Source organism: Fundulus heteroclitus, chromosome 22, assembly GCF_011125445.2.
Source record: "Fundulus heteroclitus isolate FHET01 chromosome 22, MU-UCD_Fhet_4.1, whole genome shotgun sequence".
Lineage (NCBI taxonomy): Eukaryota > Metazoa > Chordata > Actinopteri > Cyprinodontiformes > Fundulidae > Fundulus > Fundulus heteroclitus.
Genome location: NC_046382.1, coordinates 40946933 through 40969724, shown reverse-complemented (window position 1 = coordinate 40969724; position 22792 = coordinate 40946933).

Here is a 22792-nt window from a genome sequence, read left to right as displayed (position 1 = left end):
CAAGTGAGAAGATATGTGATGTAGTTTGCAGAAAACCCATCAAACAACAAATTACATGTAGTAATGTGTTTTTATTTTAATTTTAATATATTAGTCCCCTTCTCTCTTCCTCCCTGCTTACCTTCTGCCTCTTCTACTCCTTATTATCCTCTGATGATCATGCTGTTTTCCAATATCATTCTCCTCCAGCATTTAACTTCACCACTGACCATTATTCCCTGCTGATCCTCCTGTTAAACTGACAGTTATTTCCCGTACACTCCCCGTTTTTTTCCCTCTGACTCTGCCTCTCCTTTATCTTCTGTTCTTTCTGTGTTCCATGTCCTGTAAGTTTCCTTGTTATCATTAGATTCTACAATATATCATGCTACTCCCAAGTTCCTGTCTGTGTTTTGCTCCAGCTCCTAACCCACAAAACATGACAACTACTGCAGGAATTGCTGACAACCAAACCAATTTTGCATTATCCCTTGTTATGTGTGCTATTTATTCTCTCTCTTCCTTATCATAGAAGCTGCATTTTGACCAGGAGAACGGGTCATCAGCTGCAGCTGCAGCCAATAGCTTCATATTTTATGTTTTTTTTTCTATTTATTTATTTTTTATTGAAGACACCTTTCTGTAGTTCTGTATTTAACCGTGTCTGTGGAACATTTACTTTTAATAAGTCCATATGATTCAATTAAATTGACTGTACATTTCTGTGAAAAATTTGATGTTTTTTTTTTGTAATGTGCCTTCACATTATTCTTTTTTTGGTAAGTTGCCACTATATTAATAAGACAAAATGAATTGACAGCACATTACTTCCTACTTGGCTTAAATTGTCAATATTTACTTTTGACATAAACAGTAAGAGCTCCTACGTTAAACCAGAGGGGAATGGAGGTCAGTCTTGAAATTATAGCCCTGGCATTTGTAGATAGCAATTCCTAAACACAGATGAGAGATAAGAAGAGATAGTTTGATCAGGGAGGATAGACAGGGTGTTGTAGCAAGATGTTTTATAAAATAAACACATACAATGATGAGTTTGTAAAGATCTTACACAGACAAAAAGTTATTACTTTGGTAGATCAACTCTAGAGTCAAGGAGTTACAATATATAGCTAAATAAGTTTCATTAAAAAAATCCCATTTCCTGTAACTGTGGCCACCTTGGTTGTGCTGTGATGTTTTAAACAGGAATCTTAAATGTCAAGGAATTTCAATCTTATCTGCAGTAATGCCAACAGTGCTCCATCTGCTTTGGTGAAGAGTTGAGCAAACAGTAAATCTCTTGATGTACCAATCTGTCTACTTTCAGATCTTCAACAACGGTAATCAAATGTGGATCATGACAAAAACAGGATCCTGGAACTTCCTCTGTAGGGCTCAGCATTAGAGATAAGGGAGTGGGACATCAAAAAGAGTATATTGAAGTGTTTCAGGTGTCTGATCAAGATGTCCCCTGATGTCCCGCTCCTTTGTGTGTGTGTGTGTGTGTGTGTGTGTGTGTGTGTGGGGCGGGGGGGGGGGGGGGGGTTGGGGGTTTGGGGGTTGTAGACAAGCCCCACCAGGAGAGGAATCAAAACACCAAGCCAAAATTAGCTGCAGAGTATCTCTGGACCTGGATCTGCAAACCAATCTGAGAGAGGGGGGAAATAATGCATAGAAGGAGTCTCAAGTGTAAAGGTGCGTTTGCATCAAACACGAATGTGGCAGGTTGAAGGACAGATTTACATAATATTAACCCACAAGATTGCTCTCTACTTAGGAAGATTTTGGTGATCCTCCTTGATTTACGTCACTCAAGGAAGGACGCTAATGTAAGCCACGGTCGCCTCTCGTCAACCGAATCTCCCCAGCAACTCTTTGTACGCGTGTCTGTGTTTGGAGAACGAGGCGTTTCCAACAGGGACTCATCTGTAGGGCACTCTGTAAGTGTTGTTCCTTTTGTAAAATTTTTACCGGGGTTCTCTCTTCTCTGATAGACACTCATGTCAGGGTCAACACTGGGAAACGATGGTAAACCAACCACAGCACATGAATGCACGCACATACAAGTTAGATTCTCGCATGTACCCTCGTGAGGACGAGAAATAATAAGGGGTATGAAACAGGTCCAGAACGAGCTCCATTTAAAACATTTTCTTCCTAAAAATGACTAAACATGAATTTAAAGACATTTTCAGAAGAATAGTATATGTAAAATACCAGGTTGTGACTCCTTTAAAGTTTAATCAACCTGTATCCCTTTGTAGTGACAGTAAAATGTGTCATCACCGGGAAAGAATAATTGCATGTACCGGTAGTTTGATTTCTGAAAATCCCAGCTTTTCCACAAAGCAAGTCTGTCTCGCACACTACCGCTGAGCAAGGCATTGATCGACATTGTTGGAATAGAAAGATTTATGTCACTCAGACCTGTTTTAGACTCCATAGTGTAAAAATAACTAGGATAAATGAAAGTACAGAGAAGATAAGTGGATAAAAAAATGTTCCAGGTCTTGGAGTGAAGATATACTTTCTCTCAGAGGCTCGAGGAGAAGTCATGCCAAAACATTTTGAAAGACCTCCAACCACAAAGATTGCTTCAATAAATTTTACTGACAGAGTGAGCGAGACAAATTTCCCACTTGAATCACTTCTAGCAGTCACACAAAATCATCACAACAGCCGTTTCAGTCCCAGCCCAGGAAAGTTAAGGATTGACACAGTAAAAAACTTCCATCTGGTCACTAGTAGTAAAAGTGTCCAATGTTAAATTCTTATGAAATTTAGGAAACATGTCACTTGAAGGTCTTACAGGGTTTTGGAATCCCATTCCTCCAAATGTAGTAAGAGCCAGAGAAGTCAGCTCAAATAGCTGCACTGGGCCTGCTGAAAGCTCCATATTTACTTGTGACTTATAAATTGCAGATGACTCGAAAGTAAATCAGACAAATGCTATCTGCATATCAATCTGCTGCGCTACTGAGTTGAGCTTTTGATTAGATTTTCACAACCCACTCCCTCTATGGTGCAGTTTCTAAGGGTCTCAAGCTGATTTGAATATATTTGAATCTTGCTCTGTGCATTCTTCCTCTCTGCCTCCCTGTCTGTGTCTTTGAGGCTAATAAATTGTGGTTTGTTCGGAAGAAGCACAGTAGTTGACTTTTTTTTTTTATATGGACAATGACAAGTTATTTCCTTGAAGTCTTACATCTTGTGGGGTAGTAAGGTTTTCTTAACCAGCAGGTCTCATTTTAACAAAGGGGGCTCTTCAGTGATTTGCCTTTTATCTTTAATATGACAATGGGGATGATTGGATTTTTGTATCTCTGTGTTTTTGCCATTTTTCTGTTATTTACAGCATGCCACTGAATGTTAACTTTTTACATGTCTTCTTTATTCAGTCAAGTTTGGTACAAAAACGTTGGTGTTAGTGGATCAAGAGGTGAGTAATATTATACAGTGCGTCTTATAAGTATTCACCCCAGTGTAGGTTTTCCCCTTTTATTGCTTTCAGAAATCGATCATGGTCAATGAAATGTGGCTTTTTTCACACAAACATTTACTGGAAAAAAATCTTTAATGTCATTTCTAAAACGTAATGTCAATGAAATAAAATTATATAAAGAAATCTATGTGTTTGCATAATTATCCCCCCTCTTTAAGTCAGTATTTACTAGATGCACTGAGACTGTATAAGTCTCCATCAGTCTCTCAAATCTGCACTTTGATATTTTGCTCCATTTGTCTTTGCAAACCTGCTCAAGCTCGTTCAGGTTGCGTGGGTATCAGGCATTAGCAGCCCTTTTCAAGTCGACTGAAATATAATTTTACTATTTGCAAACCATTAACCACACCTGAAAGAAAAACAGAGAAGAAAAAGGACACTTCAAAGTTCCACGTGTAATGCTGTGTTTGCATCGCGGACCATCAATTCACTCCTGAAAGTGCCTTTTATAGGGATCAAATGTAAACAACTTGGTGCAGTACCACCTGCAACCACAATCCAATTCGCTCTGTCTCAGTGGCGCTATTTATCGGGATAGATTTTTTTACCCCACGATTTTTGAACAATGATAAGCGAGAACAAAAATGAAGAATGTTTTACTCTTCTTTTAGTTAGGACTTTCTGGATTTAAAACATTCAAATGCACATATAGCCCTGTCACAAAAGGGTATGGTGGTTGTAGAGCGGCTGGTAGGCAGAGGTGGAGCAGCAGACAAAAAATATATAAAGGTGCTTTACTATACGAATGAAATTACAAAGCAAAGTCCTGAAAACTATGAAAATATAAATACGTAAATTCAAAACCAAACCAGGAACATAGAAGGAAGACAATGGAGGGATAAATTACAAAGGAGCGGATTGGAGCAGAATACAACAGGATAGAGTGGCATTGAGTGGATGAACCAGATGTGACTAAAGGGGATATACATGGAGGAGAATTGATGAATAGAAGAAGAAGCAGATGAGACTAATGAGCAGAGTGGTTACAGCGGAGACTGCAGTCAGACAACAGAAGAAAAGGGAATCAAAGAGAATGAATGGAAGAACAGTAATAGATCGGATAAGCAATAAGCAGTACACAAACAGAACACGACTAGATATATGAGAGTCAAAACCAAAAGGAGACTGGGAAACTCAGAAACCGTAAGAAAACGACAAATGTAAAGAACAGAGAGCAAAAAGGGTCAGACTAACAAAATAAAACAGGAAACTACTAAAAAGAAACCAAAGATAACTCTAAATGCAAGAAAGTTTTTTATCCAAACAGTGGCGTAGGAGTTAGGGAGTTCATCCTGTAATCGTCCTGCCGATTCGATTCTACGCTCCGACCGTCTCAGTCGTTGTGTCCTTGGGCAAGACACTTCACCCGAATTGCCTGCTGCTGGTGGTCATCGGGCCCGGTGGTGCTGATGTGTGGTAGCCTCGCCTCCGTCAGTGAGCCCCAGGGCAGCTGAGGCAGACTGACAGCTGTGGGTATGAATGTGTATGAATGACTGACTGTAGTGTTAAGCGCTTTGGGGTCGTCGGACAAGCAATGTACAAGTACAAGCCATTTACCATTATAAACAAAGTCAGACACATAACACTAGTGAAAATCAAAACACAATGCACGCTGCAATCACTGACATAAGGATGAATAAACAACTACCTGCTGCAAAGAGGATATGAGAATATTTACATGTGGAAAGCAGCAGATTAACCACACCAAACAAATATATGCTTTCACATCACACTAATGGGTAAACAAACAAAACTATATGTGATTTGTCCATCTGATAGATGTTTAGGTCCATCTTTGGTAACTTGTCGGGGAAAATAGAATCTGAAATGGAGAGCAGCCTTTTAAACCGATATTTTGTCTGAGATTCAAATGAAAACGTTGCAGCAGCAATGCTGTGGCAGATGGAGGTGATTACATCGACATTCAAGGCTCAATACAATTCAGAATAAAAGATTTCTGAGCATGGATAAAAGCATGCCAGGCCTAACGGGAAAAGCAACTGTAGCTATTTGTAGTGTTCTTTCAAACTTTCGTTGGGCTGAAAACAACTATGACATACCATTCTATCATCAGTGGACCACTGATGATAAACTTGATCCAACAAGAATATTGATTTATTATTATTGTTATTGTTAATATTATTGCCACACTATGATGGTGCCACAGCCATGTTTGACTGGCGGGGATGGTATGTTCAGGGTGATGTGCAATGCATGTTTTCTTCACACATAGAATTTTCCATGAAGGCCCAAAAGTTCTCATTTTGCATTTGGCTGTTTAACGACTTATGTTGGTGCTGAAGTAAAACTTTAGACCGCAGTTTGATTATCTGTAAAAATGTGGGAAATCATGAATCCTTTTCCTTGTATTTTATTATCATGTGTCACACAATGCTATTGCTACTGTGGGCTATGCCATTACATCGTCCTAAAAGGGGGGGCAAAATGTGAAAAGAACTTTAAATGGTGTGATTACTTTTGCAAGTCAGTATTGATGAGGCTCAGAAAATTCATATATAAATTCATATATAATATCTAACATCATTAAATGATCTTATCAGCCACCTGTGGAAAAAGAATTGTCCATCCTGCTGTAAGTTTTATTTTCTACACCTAATCTTTGAACTTAAAATTAACTGAAGCGTTATTCCTCCTTGGAAAAACAACAGCTGAAATACATAATTAAAAGCCCGTTTTTAATCAAACATTCCTACCCATCCTGACTGTATGGTCTATATTTTGACTAAAACTGTTCCCAAAGATACAAAGAGGCTCATTAGGAACTTACACAGGCCATTCTCAAAATCGAAGTTCACATTTAGATTTATTATATGAATTCAAAATTTAACTCTGAACCCGAGGAGCAGACCAAGAACAAACTACAGACAAACATTCCTGGCTCAGCTGCTCTGTTTAGTTCATTGCTGTCAAAACCTGGACCCAGGTACACAGACAGACTTTGATGGATAGGAAAGGCCTTCTTCCCATAACATAAATCACACAGCAAACTGTCACTCTGGCAGGAGAAGAGACATTTATTTTCTTCCAAGTTTGTTTTTTCAGCATAAGGTCATACCTGCCAAGCATCTGTCAGCTATTTTGAAAATTGCAATTATAATTTACAGGATATCTGCCAGTTCATTGCTAAGCTGAGTGTACTCAATATAGAACATGTTTTCAGGCAACAAAATAAATAAATAAAAAATGTATATATATATATATATATATATATATATATATATATATATATATATATATATATATATATATATATATATATATATATATTCTGGTAATTCTGGTAATCGTTGTGGAGGCTAGCTTTTAGAGGTCAGTTAATAAAAGGCCTCTGAAATATATAGGATCTTAAAAACTGTTCCAGTGTAAAGGTTTTAGCCCCTTGGACTCCTTGAACTTGTAAAATGTCTGTTTTACATCTGTTTTAAATGTTAAAAGACTCCATCAAGTTTTTTTTATTATCATTATTATTTTTAAAAGTGACTGGTACATAAAGATTCAGCTAAGGATGTCAAACAGAATTATTGCTGTTATTCTTAACCATATTTTGCTTTATTATTTGCTCTAAAGCATAAATGTTTCTCTACATTTCTTCAGCAATGTATCACAGGACGCTCTAATGGTCCACCAGTTATTATGTCTGGCAACCAACACACTTTAAAATACATTTCAAACAATGCTGTGCATCCAAGCGGATACATGCTACTATAAATAATGTAAGCTTGTCATTTATTGCTCTGATTATGTCAGCACAGCTACATAGGACAAACTGTTTCAGAACCTACTAATTACCATCTCTCTCTCGAAAATGGCAACAGGACACATAGAGTCAAACTGAGGCAGATCATTAAGCACTGTCGCTTGGAAGCCGTTCATAACTGCTCGCAGTTCTAATTTGATTTCTATGTATTGATTTCCAGACTGATTGATGTAGTCAACACAATCATGCTTTGAAAACTGCACAGAGAGTAAACAGCTGATGGTCGATGGGTTGGGTACTGCTTGTAAATATAGTTTTACTCGCGTGCTATTATTTTGCGACTGTATGAGCAGAACAAACATTCGCCAAACAAAAAACTATGATAAATTTTTTTTTTTTTTTTAAAAAGACAATTTTTGTACAAAGACAACAGTACTGGGTAAGCTACTGTGTCGAAATTTAGTAATATGAAGATTAATTTATCCCATTTTGTGGCTTTGTTTCTGTACTTGATACAGAGGGAAGCTTTCAGTGGCTGGATAAGAAAACCTCTAAGGGGTAAAGGTTATAAAAAAAACAGTCTTCTGATCTGTGGTAGTTTTTAAAAATATTTGACCCCAGAGGTCGAAGCTACTCGGAGAACGTCTACTTGTATAAAACGTCTTCTGTGGGTGAACAAAAAGACTGCAGCAAAGAGATCCTAACAACAGAACTTTTGTAGTGAGGTACTGGTTCTATCCACTACACACAACAACAGTGTGGCCATTTCAGATTATTCAAAATCTCAGCACAATATCCATAAACCACTGGCAATGTATCAGGTGTGTAGGGCCTGTTTTATTCACTGTTTCCTTGATGTTGTTATGGCAGGAGATGTGCTCATAGGTTCCCCTGCCAATCCATCCATCCACTCTCCAATCAGATAATTGGTATGTCTTGTAGATGATACAGTACACATGTCCTTTGAGCAAAAAACGTGTGGGATTTGTTTAAGAATTTTAGTAATTCAGTTTCTCACGCAGTAATCTTCAGTTTTACAGCAGTTTAACAGGATGGCTTATGAAGCTTTCACCAGAAGTTGATCTGTTTGTGCAAATCCTATTAAAATAAATAATTATTTATCCTACGGAAATATTGATCCCTGTTTACCTTCTGGGTTTTGTGCATATGTATAAAGATTAAAGTATAGACCTATAGAAACTCCCACATTTTAAAGGAAAGCATAAATCTGCCATTTATAAGAAAAAAAAAAAACAAGTTTAGAAGCAACACCAAGGAACCACAGTGTTTCTTACACATCTCCCACATAGTGGCTGTTATGAAACATACCTACAATATATAAAACCAAAGATCTGTTTATTTTGGAACAAAAGGTACAAAAGAATGTATCATCAGGGAACTTTATAGCTATTCTGGTGAAATGGATACACAAAAATTATGGTTGGGTAAGTACTGTGTGTTTTAAGTCATGGTTCAACACTATTTCTGTATGTTCACATCACAGGAAAAACAAAAAGGTAAATCTATATTTTGGTCTGGTGTTATAAGAAATATTATTCTGAAGTCACTATGGCCTCACACCACTCGGACGTGGGAGGCCATAGTGGGACTGCTGAAGTCCAGTTCACATCAGAACAGTAAGACTATTTCATGTTTTGAATTCATCAAAATGTTCTCAGGCAAGTTCTGATTCATTTATAATTCATATATAGATCATGGAATAATCAGTCAATTAGCATAGTGAATTTTGGTATTGCATAGAAAGAAAGAGTTTAGAAACTGGCCTATGCCAATTTCTTTACATCTGTGTTCTCTCCCTTTCTTTGCTCACACACTTTGTGTTTTAAAGGAGCAATCTGTGATTTTTCACCACTGGTTGGGGCTTGAGCACTCTCTGTAGACCAAGCCAAGATGTATGTGAAGCCCCACCTCTTTCTACCTCTGCTCCAGCTGAAACCCTGCACCCAACAGCATCACCTTTCGGAGGAACATGTCTAGTGAAGAAGTAGGTAACTCATAATTTTATAGTGTTGTTAGCAAGAGACCTTTTGATCTGCTGGTAGTGGTCTCTGCCATCTTGTGCATGGTGGTGGCATTTTAAGGGCATGGAGGGGCTAAGCCCTGAGTGGCAGCTGTTCACATGCACGTACATGCACGTGTGGCCGGCCTGGATATGTAAACAAGAGACTGGAGAACAACACAGAGAGATAGTGTGAGACATCATACCATAGTCCATCTAAAAAGATACTTTTCGGTCTTCACAAACAGTTTTTTAAGTATTTATGTCTAAAATAATGGATTTTCGCTTTTTTCTCCTTTAATTTATCTGAATTATCAAAAATATGCTCCAACTCACATTTCAGATGTCAGACAGCAAAACAAGTGTAATTAGGGTAGAAATTATTATTATTAATCATGCCGATTAATCAACATCAAGCCTATTAATCATGCTTACTTAGCGCTACAATTTTGATTTTGCTCAAATGTCATCTGAAAAAAACTATACCTAGGTAAAACAGCTAAACAGATCTACATTAGGAACACGTGAGCTAAGGCCATTCAAGTTTCAGTTCTTATAAAGAAATGTTTACATATTGACGTATAATTTTTTTGTCGGTGGAAAATAAAATTATTCACAGGTGGATTCTGAAAATGTGCCTTGTTTAATTCAACCATAGACACAAAAATATGTTTTCTAGAGTTGTTTCATCTTTGGACTCTTATCAAGACTGTCCTAACAGTACAATGTGCTATAAGACAGCCCAGACCACGACGTTCCCACCTACAAAGCTCACTTTTGACATGTTGTGTTTTTGAAGTAACGGCCAAAACCATGGTGTGTCCAAGGACATCCAAAGAGTTTAGCTTTGGCGTCGGACCAGTCTAGATTCTCCCAGTTATGTAGTGCCTTGCCCAAATCTTTTGCTGCAAACATTGAACAAGATTCAATATGCTTTTTTCATGCAGTGGAGTCCTGCGCAGTAAGCACCCATTTAAAGTTAAGAAATACAGCTGGAACTTTTTCCAATAGGATGTTTTACATCACTACAACTTTTTAACAGTCTCCTTGCTTTTACAGTTTGTAGTAGGCTCTGCATTGTTTTTGTAGTAATGAAAAACCATTATGAAAAACCAGTCTGTCTTGTGCTCATTCATCTCTGCGTGATTCAGCTTATCCACAAACTTGACGGACAATTAGAACAATTAGAACTGCAGAAAGGATAATCAGGAGTTACCTCCTATCCATTCAGGACCTGTACAGGTCCAGGACCAGTAAAAGGGCATCTAGAATAGCTGTCGACCCAACTTATTCTGGTGACAGGTTTTTCAGACTTTTACCTTCAGGTCGGTGCTACAAAGCGCTGATAGCTAAAATGAGCCGACTCAGAGTCAGTTTCTATCCCCAGGCTGTGTCTATGATGTAGAGTCAGGATAGCCAGTTACTTTGCTGTGAATAAAAACCTTCTGTACATACTACTCCTGTTCTTACCCTTTTTCCCTGAATAATGTATTTTTCTGTATTTTTATAGATTACTTGTCTGCCTGTGTTGTTTTACACGACGTGAGCCTTCGAATCCAAAGTCAAATTTGTTGTTTCTATCCAAATGGTGAATAAACTTGAAAAGGTAGACCTTGTCACCCCACTGAGGAGCAGAACAATCTGGCATCTGCCTCAGGAAATCCGCTTTTCATTATGTTGCTCCTAATTAGTCCTGGTGAGCTGCAGGTGTGGAACCACACCTGCTAGTCACACTCTGCGAGGAGAAGGCAAAGAAAGACAAACACACACACACACACACACACACACACCTGCACACAGCTCTTTTGACATGAAAGGTGAGACACATGTTTAAAGAAGTTCTGACAGCTTTGGTTTAATTATGTAAGATAGTGAAGTTAAATGTTAGGCTGGAGTAAAGCTCATTCTAGCAACTGAAAGAGAATAAAAAATGCTATAGAAAAGAAATAAAGCATTGAGCTTATGTCTAGATTTATTGACAACCCTAATGTACTTTCTTCTTCCTGTGTTTCAAACCAACAGCTAATTCCTTCTCTGCCTGTGTTTGCATCTTGAAGTGATCTCCCCTACCATTGCCGCTCTCCCTTCTTCCCCTCCTCCCCTCCCCTTCCTCTCTACACTATATTAATTTTTAAAACCAGGAATAGAGAGCTCAGTCATAATGTGTAATCTCCATGTTTTAATAATGGCCTAGCTCACAACATACATTACTTCAAACCACAGATGGGACCACAGTTAGGGCAACATGGGCTACAACATGAAATTTGTTTGTCAGAATGATGCAATTGCAGCAATTCTGAAGTTAAACACAGTTGACTATATTCTACCAAATATCTGATCAAGTGTTGAAGCAAATGTTATTGACAAAGATATCCAAAAAGTCATGCTTTTCAATACCCTTACATTGTTTAATTTTGAATTGTTGTTTCTTTTCTTTCAGTATCTGAAATCGAGAAACACACAGTATGTAGAACTCAAGAGAAAGTTGCAGAAGTCCGAAAAAATAATGTAAAATCAAATTTAGGTATCCAAGACAAATTAGTGAAAACAGAAGTTTCCAGCTTAAATTTGCCTTCATAAAACTTAAACTTCAAGGATTTATCCACTGAAGAGGAGGAAGTCAGCAAAACCATCAACACCTCACAGAGAAGTCAGAACAAATGCTGTCTGAAGGAATTAAGGTTGCTTTATCCCTGACACACATACATTCCGTACAGCAATGAGAAGTGCGGACACGAAGTCTGCAGCATCTATGCCCAATGTGGGTCTTCCTCTGAAGTAGTACTATTCTCCTAGACTCTAGAGGGTAGTGTTGTGCTCCTATGCAAAGCATACTAGTCAAGTCAAGTTTATTTGAATAGCACATTTCAGCCTTGATGCTATACATGGAAACATATTCATAAACACATCGGAACACTCACTGGTTGTGAGATCAGTAACAAACATTAAATTGCATCAGGTGAAAATATCAATACAGATCAAATATGTTGGTCAGTGTTCCTGTTGTTATGGGCTGAAAACAACTCTGAACATGTGGGTTTATAGTTTTGATTTAAAGGAACTCAGTGTTTCTGCTGATTTGCAGTTTCCTGGAGGTTTGTTCCAGTTTTGTGGGGCATAGAAGCTGAATGCTGCTTCTCCGTGTTTAGTTCTACTGCTGGGTATGCAGAGTAGACCAGAACCAGAAGATCTGAGTGGGCTTGACAGTTTATACCGCAACAATTGGTCTTTAATGTATTTTGGTGCTAAGCCGTTCAGTGATTTATAAACTAACATAAGAATTTTACAGTCTATTCTGTGAGCTACAGGGAGCCAGTGTAAGGACTTTAGAACTGGGGTAATGTGCTCTCTCCTCCTGTGCTCTTTGATCCTACTGAGTACTGTACCAGAGAGTCCGACCCAACTCTCCAGTTGCTTTAATAATATATGTGTCAACAGTGTCAAATGCTGTGCTGAGGTCCAACAAAACTAGCTCTGTGGTTCTTCCACAGTCCATATTTATGGGGATGTCACTGAACACTTTGACGAGGGCGGTCTCAGTACTGTGGTGAGCATGGAAACTGGACTGAAAAACCCCTCTACACGTAAAAGTAGAAAACACAGTTGTTTCCAACATTTTAAAGCCTCTTATTTACTTCCAAGAGTGATGACAATTTCTGTCCAGCAATAGTTTAAAACTTGTTGATCAAGGGGATCTTTATGGGCCGAATCATAAAGATGTCTAAATGTATGAAGCATCACCAGAAGGAGCCTTTTTCCACGCCGGACTATCCGTGTAGTTAGAATTCTTTCTAGGTGTGTGGACCAGAAACTTTGGTCTTGCGAATGCCTCAGGCATAAACCAGGAGTGGAAACCTAATAAACTGGTCTCCTACCCAGGGGTTTAAGTGCACTCTGTGTTGAGACGACTGTGTTTCTAACTCACCTTGATAGGGAATAACAGCTTTTGACAGACTTTAATTCAAATGACTAAACATGTAGCAGCAATCTGGTAGAGGATAGAATTTCTGCAACGGTTCTGACCAACAGCAGGAGATCGACAGGCGGATTGGTGCAGCGTCTGCTGTGAAGCGGGCGCTGTACCGATCCGTTGTGGTGAAGAGAGAGCTGAGCCAAAAGGCAAAGCTCTCGATTTACCGGTCGATCTACGTTCCTACCCTCATCTATGGTCACGAGCTTTGGGTCGTCACCGAAAGAACGAGATCCCGGATACAAGCGGCTGAAATGAGTTTTTTACCGTAGTGTGTCTGGACTCTCCCTTAGAGATAGGGTGAGGAGCTGTTTAGGATGCTCCTGGACGCCTCCCTGATGTGTTCCATTCACCTCCCACCGGAAAGAGACCCAGAGGGAGACCCAGGACACGCTAGAAGGACTATGTTTCTCGGCTGGCCTGGGAACGCCTTGGGATTCTCCTGGAGGAGCGACCCGACCCCGGATAAGTGGAAGAAAATGGATGGATGGGTTCTGACCAACATCACTACTCTTACGCACACAGGTATGTCTCAGTATGTGTTACCAAAATATTTTATTTTAGAATTATAATCGGTTTTAATCAGTGAGTTTGTGCACATAAACAGAATATGACTTTGGTTCCAATTTTCTTCAAAATGAATGTTTTTGTAAAACCTACTAATATATAGAATAGAGTTTATTGCCATGTGTACACGTTTGTCTTTTCTTTTTGTACAAGTTAAAAACTGGTACACATATACAGTGTTTTTATAAAAGACATGGTTGGATTGGTGCAAATATGCATAGTTTCGACAGGGGCACTCTGATTGTAAAGTGTTCATCAGAGTGCCAGCCAGGAGGAAGAAACTGATGCGTCGGCTAGTTTGTGTAAATGGTGCTCTATAGTGTAGACCTTAAGGTTAAAAGTCTAAAAAATGTGTGTCCAAGGGACTGCATAGATGTTATCTTCCCTTTTCCTGATCCTAGACCTGTACAAGTCCTAGATGGAGGTAATGTCAGAATGTCCTCATTATCGTCTGCAGACCAATTTTTTTATTTCAGTCTAGATCTGTCCTGTTTTGTGGATGAGCCAAGCCTCACAGTGATAGATATATACAAAACAAACTGAATAATGGTCATGTAGAAAACCAGAAGCTCCTGTGGAAGCTTGTACTTCTTGAGTTGCCACAGGAAGTATAGTCTCTGCTGGGACTATTCCAAGTTCTAAGAAAGGGTGGTTTTTAGAAAACTGAAGTGTCCCAGAGCAGGCACATTGTTGTTGAGGACGGTGAGGGAGTTAGTGTGGGGAATATTCTCCAGAAATCCACCTCCAGATATCCCCACTGTCTTCAGCGAGTTGAGCTCCAGTTGGTTCTGACTGCACCAGTGGACCAGTCACTCTAACTCCTGTCTCTATGCAGACTTGTCACCATCCTGGATCAGACCAATGATAGTAGTGTTTTCTGGAGACTTTGGGAGTTTCACAGACTGGTCCGTTGAGGTGCGGTCATTTGTGGTCAGGGAGATGATGAGTGGTGAGAGAACACACCTTTGGGGAAAGACAGTGCTGAGGGTAGAAGAAAATGCTCCCTAGTTTCATCTGCTGCTCCTGGTCAGTCAGGAAGCCGGTGATCCGCTGAGAGGAGGATGTCAACACTAGGCGTGTGACATTCTTGTGGAGATGTCAGGATTGATCATTTTGAAACCCAAGCTGAAGGCCACAATTAGGATGCTGCCATACGTCCCTTGGTGGTCGAGGTGGTGCAGGATGAAGTGTAGTCCCTGGCTGACCATATTATTTGCTGACCTGTTTGCCTGGTAAGTCACTGTCCACTGGGGCTCCAGGGTCACCCAGGAGTAAATGCTGCAATTTAATAAGTCACTACAATCTGCTGGGTTTCCTTAGAGAGAAAACTTTTAACCATTATGTCTGCATGTTTTGATTGCATTGACCGTGTAACGTGTCTTGAGATGACATGTGCTGTGAACTGAAATTGAAATGAATTGAGATGATTACAACATTTTCTTGGATCTCATTAAATATTTTTTTTATACTGTATGATCTACATGACGAATCATTTCCACGATTTTGAAAGCACAAACTGACCCAAGACTGCTTGCTACTATCACGTGATACTAAATCAACTAATTTACACAAGGCAGCATGAATGCTTTCTAAGTACTGACAGATTTTAGCTGATTGTTTTGCCTTCTGGCACATCATTTTCCTCATGGGTTCAATATGTATTCCCCGTCATCCCATTTTTTACCCCATAACTACATTTACGGACATTTGCAGAAACTTTCATATCATTTCATGTCAAATCATAATTTTGTTTTTATTTTTTTGTTTACTTTGGGCATTTTATAATTTTTTTTTCGTCAAGAGCCATGTTTAATGCATGTGAGCCATACTGAAATCATGATCAAAATGTTACCGTAAAAACTTATATAATGTTTTTAACATATAGCCCACACTTTTATAGAAATATACTGATATTGTGGGAGTCCTTCATCGCCGTATTTCCTTTATCTTACAGCGGTACTTCTTTGTGAAAAAACCCTTTGCAGGTATACCATTGTACAAGTCCTGTCTGGTATGGCCTCTGTTTTCAACCTGATCGCCCTCATCAATTGCAAACCCTGAGCAACCGATCAACATCAATGATGGTGGCAATTATTATCCCAGCAGTCTTGTTTTAATCCCGCTCCCTCTCTCAGCTGGTTTTTACCCTCACATTGGGATGCTGCTCTCCCCCTCTTTACCCTCATCTTTCTGTCCCATGTTTGTATCTCCTACAAGCATCTCTCCGCAGACCCCCTGGTACAACAGATAGGTTCAGTATGGCTTTGCTCTCAGTTGGACACAGGCACATCATTGCTTCACTGAGCTTAAAGAAAACCCCTTCCTCCACATCTCCCTCCCCCCTTCACTTCTTAGTTTCTCCTCCTACACCTCCCCTGATCTTTCTTACAGGTTTTCTTGGTGAGAGATCGCAGACAAGTGCCCCTGCTGTGGTTACAATCCTCACCATGTCTTTTTTTATTTTCTCCTCCCCAAGCTCCCACTCGGTGTGGCATGCTCTTGCCAGGAGTGTGCATTGTGCAAACAGCAACGCAGAGGAATAACACATTTTCAGTCCCATAAAACAAAATCCTAACCCAGGAACTGCATATGTACACTTGTGGTTTTATTTGCAAAAGTATTGAGATATCAATCTCTTTGATTTCCCGGGCCAGAAACATACAACAGAGGCGCACAGATTTTTTTTTTTTTTTATGTTTGCGGTGCTGAAGGAACTGTGATATTGCAGTAAAGGCATGATCTATGTGGATAATCAGAAAAAAATACACATTTATATTGGCAATTTTTTTCAAAGCAGAGCAGAGAAAAGAGGATTTCCATTGGATTATACATGGTGACAGATTCCTTATGTCCACATTGTATATTTACATCAAACCTTAACTTTTTGGAACATTAACATATATATTTTCCCCCTATAGATTTCTTTTTTTTGTCACATGTAAATGTTTCAGATCCTTAGACTAATTTTAATATCAAAGATAACCTGAGTAAATATAAAATGCAATTTCCAATGGCTCCAATGATTTAGTTTATTAAGGATAAGAAGCTACTTACTCACCTAGCCTTATATGAAAAATCAATTTCTCCATAACCCTAATAACTGCTTGAGTCACCCATAATGTCACAACTGCTATCAAATGTTTGCATTAACTTGTAATGGGTCTTCCACATTGCTGTGGAGAAATATTGACCCATCCTTCTTAGCAGAATTGTTTTATTTTGGTCACTCTTGAGGGTTTTCAATTATTAAGATGCCACTGCATCTCATGAAGATTGGACCTTGACTAGGGCAATATAAAACTTTAATTTTTATATATTTTTACTTCTTTAGAGGTGGGTTTGCTGCTGTGCTTTGGATCAATGTCTTGTTGCATAACCCAGGTTTGCTTGGTGGCCAGATGATCGCCTTCAGAATTTTCTCCTGCACTATTCCTGATTCCATCAATTATGTCAAATCCTCCTGGTCCTATGGAGTCAACGCAACCAAGACCATCACACTCTCACCGCCATGGGACTTTACACATACTTTATCTGTAATAAACACACAACAGCGTGGATTACTTTGTCCTTTCATGTCTTAAAACCAGATCCATCTAGATCATGAGTGTCGGGACATTTCGGAACACTCAGCCTGGGTACATGCTATTAAAATGGAACAAAGCACCACACACAATGCTGTGTTCTGTGTTGTGACCCTTCGGCTGGTGGGCTGCTCGAGTGCATTCAGTCCTTAAAGAGAAGCCACATTGTGTTTGCTCCTTAAATTTGCACATCATTATGCCCATCAGATTCTGCTGAGCAACATGATTTTTTTCAGGTAAGACAGACACTGGAGGATGATTTAACGTCTCCCTCTCTGTACAAATGCCGACAGCTGTTTTTGCTTTGCACAAAGGCAAACTCCTTCTGAAATTCTGTATCACCCCATGTGGCACATAGTGTTCATGCGTTTGTGACTGCCTCTTCAGATGGGTCAGGAGCATGATAATGGTGTGTTAACCTAAGCCCTGTAGTCCGTATAGGGACCTATCTGATTATGATATGGTGTAATGAACACAGGTTATTAAACAAAAGTGACGCCTTCCAAAAAGTTTATCCTTTGTCTAGTGAGTCCCAAAGATTTTCTCAAAAATTCTGGGATCAACAAGATTTAATTTTATTTTCTGTAAATGGGATTCTGCCCCTAACCTGGAAAGCCCGATTTATAATGTGTAGCACCCTCGGTTTAGTTCTACATATAAATCTGGGCCTGCTCCCATTGAATCCGTTCGGGGAAAGGAGGGAGATTCAGCAGAACATTCCAAGCTGATTGGGAAAAGCGACATCTAGTGCCCGCCTACCAAAGGTTGGTTTTAGCCAATCATTGTATCAAAAGAAAATGTTTTAAGCAGACACAAACATCTTTGCAATCCAAGAATGCACAAAGTGCTTTATGCTGTTCTTCATTCAAAGAGGAAATTGTTGATTCTGACCTAACAGAGGAGATAGCCGCAGCTACACGTGCGTCCTCCTCTGCTGCCATGTTTGGCTATGAGCTCGCCTTAAACCATAATACTGCAACGTCATTGGCCAACCTGAACTCGAACGGTTGAGGCAGGAGTGGGACAACATGGATTCTCTTGAATGCACAAATACTGTGAGAATTCAGTCCACATATTATATTGCCACAAGGCCTAGGAATCATCAATAGTTGGAGGGGTATGGGAGGCGGGGTGGGGTTTGGAGGGGATTGGAGCGGGACGGGGCAAATGTGAGATAAGCTTTTGAACTTTTTCTTCTTGCCTTAAAACTTTACAATAGATGCATTTATGACTAGTCTATCACCTAATTTTAGATTGTCAACATTGACCTTAACTGAGAAAAGTGAGGTCTGCAGTGCCTCAGAGGTTGTTAAGGGGTCTTTATAACCTCCTGGATTAGTTGTTTATGCACTCCTTGAACAATTATATAAGGGAGGTGAATTTACAAAGGGTTAGAAATGTCTTCAAAACGCTTTGTAAGGAGTGACAGATGTCAGGCCTAGTCCACACGTAGCAGGGTATCAGGGAATCAGGGAAAATTAATACGTTTTTGTGCGGTTATGCCATTGATCCACATGTAAATGGTGTTATGCATCCATAAAAACGAATGATCCTAAAAACACCTAGAAAGTTCTAAAAAGACTCGACCATAGTGGAGTAAAAAAGGAATGCTAAACTGGACAAATTCACTAACCTTCAGCATCTCTGGTAGTTTATTTCCAACTGACTTTACCTCCACACACAAAGCATTTCCTGTATTCACCTCCATATCAAGACTTCAAAGTAAAAGTGTAAAATGATTGCTATAAACATTACAGTCTGTTCAGAGGCCTTTTATTTGTCTGTGTTTACAAGCCCAGTAGCTCCAATATGTTGAGGTGCAAAACAGGAATAAATAAATAAATAAATTGCTTGGAAGTCAGCTGTTTTACATAGGCACATTGCTGTTAAACATCACTTTTATTTTGAAGGACTATGACTGGCTGATGAAGGTTTTAGCTTTGTCGTACACTGCCCCCTATGCCTCTGGCATGTTTAAAACAGCGGTCAATTGTGAATTAACACGGGTTTGTGTGGATGAAAACCTTTCCATAAAAGATCCTGTTTGAATTTTATTATTTTTAAAAACAAAGTGTGGGAGATATTTGGTTTGTTAAATACCCTGCTATGTGTTTACAAGGCCTCAGTGAGATTTGCCATGACCTATATAGAAACACTCGCTGTGGTGACATCCAATGACTGAACAGGGAAATAATGAAAGCTCCTATTTTGAATGTGATTACAGGAACAATCTGTTGTTTGGTCAAAAACTTATAAATTAAGAGAAACTGAAACATACAACCTTGTCGAACCTGACTTAGACTTAAAGGTACGAGCATTGTGTCCATTGTTGGATCCCAGTTCAAGTGCTTCTCCCACTAGAAGAATCTCATCAGGAGTATAGGCTTACTGAGAAAAGACAATAACCCACAGTTTATGGTTCCATTGCAGGCATTTTCACAAAGTTGAAGAAGTGACAAGAACTCAAACTGTTATTGTCAAATCCATAAAGAGGTAAGTGACATTGCATGTGGCCAAGAAATCCCCAAAACAGTCCTCTGAAGCTCTATTATGTTGATGGAGGAATCATGAGACTGGTGGATCAAGCATGCTAATTTCCGTTATAAAATGTCACATCATGTCCTTATTCCAGGTGATATTCTTGTTGCTAGATTGCTGGTAGTATACCACCATCAGCAAGCAAGGCATTAGAGACGAGCCTTTACAGAAGGTCCACATCCTACTAGTACTGGATAAATGAAGCTAGAAAACTAATTAAAGGAACAATAAGTACTAATGCCACTTAGTGGTTAAAATTGGAATGCTTTTCACGGACACCCACCATTTACTCAACAGTCCAATGTTGCACTGAATTTTTACCTACTCAGGACAGGTATTTATTTTATGTTGTTCCATTTCAGGTTTTATTCTCTTACTGGCTTCCATGTTTACATGCTGTTGCTCTTTTTGCCAAGATAAAATACCAAATGCTTGAGTAATACATTGTTGATGTAGAGGACCGATTGCTTGTAGGAAATGTTACTTCCATCCCAGGTGACAAATGAAAATGATTTAGGTTGATATTACAGTAAATATCTTACTTATAGCTCCTTTATGCAACTTGTTCACAACTGCATCTGCCAAGTCTGCCAATCTATATAGCAACTATTTAACTATTTAAAATAAGGATACACACACACACGTATATATATATATATATATATATATATATATATATATATATATATATATGTGTGTGTGTGTGTGTGTGTGTGTTTTTAGAGTCAACATCCAGTCTAAGTCTAGGAACTACGCCCCCACAATCTTCTTTGGAGTGTTCACCATAGCAGGCTGGCGTCTTCCTCACATAGGGGCTTGGTGAGAGAGCAAGGCAATGGAGGCTATAGCTTTGGGACAAAAAAAGCTGTTCCTCAGTCTGCTACTCCATGTTTTAATGATGCAGTAGCTCTCCCCAGATTGCAGTGGAACAAAAAGGGTGGCTGCTGTTCATGCAGATGGAGCGTGCTCTCCTCTGCACGCTCTCAGCAAACACAGAGTCAAGTCCGGGAGCTCAGCGCCCACAATCTTCTGTGTGGCCTTCATCACACAGGACAGAACTTTCCTGTGTTCTGCTGTGCAGCTTCTCCACCACTATGTACAGCACAAAGGGTACTCTCTGTGGTGCTTCTGCAAAAGTTTTTAAGAAGCTGTGGAGTTAGATGCAGTGCATGACTGAAATGATCGTTTGAGTTCATTTTGTGCTTTGCTTCCAACAAAATTAGTTTAGACAGCTGACATAGATTAGTTGTTTTTTTTATCTGCATGTGAATCCATGTACCCAATTGTCAATAAGAAAATACAATATTTGTAAAATATATTTATGTTCATTTTTATTTTACCAAGATTCCATTGTACATTGAGATGGGGGGGGGTGTCTGCCTCTCCTCAAGAGAGAGAAAAATGGCCTCTTGGCTGCTTTCCTTGCCCACTATTGTCCTTGTGAGATTCAAAGCTTGGGATGTTGTTTTATAACCAAGCCCTATGGAAAGCCGATTGAGCATTTATTCTGATATCTTGATATCAGGCATAATTGTCATGTACATGTAAGCCATTTTTGTCAACTAGTTACCTAGTGAGCCATGTTTCTGTGAACTAGTTAACTAGTGAGGGCCAAAATATGCACACTAGTTCACTAGTGGGAGCCAAAAGGCTCACTAGTTAACTAGTGAACACATTTTAGCTTCACTAGTTAACTAGTGAGAGCCAGAAATGTCCACTAGTTAACTAGTAAAGGCCAAAATGCATACCAGTCAGCTAGTTGAAGGCTTTTGGGTCTTACTAGTTAACTAGTGACAGCCAAAAATGTGCACATGTTTACTAGTGAAGGCAGAACACCTCACTAGTTAACTAGTTGCAGTAGGTCAATGTAACTAGTAAACTAGTGAACCATAAATGGCTTACTAGCTAGCTAGGTGATGGCAGTAGGCTCACTAGTTAACTAGTTAATGCATCATTTGTCCAAACTAGTTAACCAGTGAGGTCATAAATGTATACTAGTAAACTAGTTCAAGACAAAATTCACACTAGTCAACTAGTGGCGCAGAATTCAAATTAGGAGGCGGAGAATCCTGGAAATTGAGGCTTTCTATTGGCTCTCTATGTCTAAATAGAACATGACAACCAATCACAGTGCAGACTTTCACGAAATCCCACCCACAACATTTGCATGTGGCACACAAGTTAACATGCTGGCAAAGGTACTCTAGCTAGTAAACTAGTGGCTTCAGTGTGACACTTACATGTAAACTAGTGAAGGCAGAACTGCTCACTAGTTAACTAGTGAAGACACAAATGCCCACTAGTTAACTAGTGAGGTCTAAAAAGTGTCACTAGTTTACTAGTGTGCACCAAAACGCCCACTAGTGAACTAGTCATGGCAAATTCCATTCGACTAGTTAACTAGTGAGGTGCAAAAAGTGTCACTAGTTTACTAGTGTGCCCCAAAATGCCCACTAGTTAACTAGTGAGGTCTAAAAAGTGTCACTAGTTTACTAGTGTGCACCAAAACACCCACTAGTAAACTAGTCATGGCAAATTCCATTCGACTAGTTAACTAGTGAGGTGCAAAAAGTGTCACTAGTTTACTAGTGTGCCCCAAAATGCCCACTAGTTAACTAGTGAAGGCCATTGCAGCCCCACTAGTTAACTAGTGATATGCCAAAACGCTCACTTGTTAACATGTAAAGGCCAAAATGCCCACTAGTTTACTAGTGAGGGTGTTGTGGGCCTTACTAGTTAACTAGTGGCATGCATATTTTGTTCACTAGTTAACTAGTTACACCTAAAAACACAAACAAGCTGACCATTTTTGTCAACTAGTTAACTAGTTGAACAATTTAAGACTCACTAGTTTGCATGTGTAGCAGTAAAGCAGCTCACTAGTTAACCAGTGCGCATAACACACACACTAGTGGCT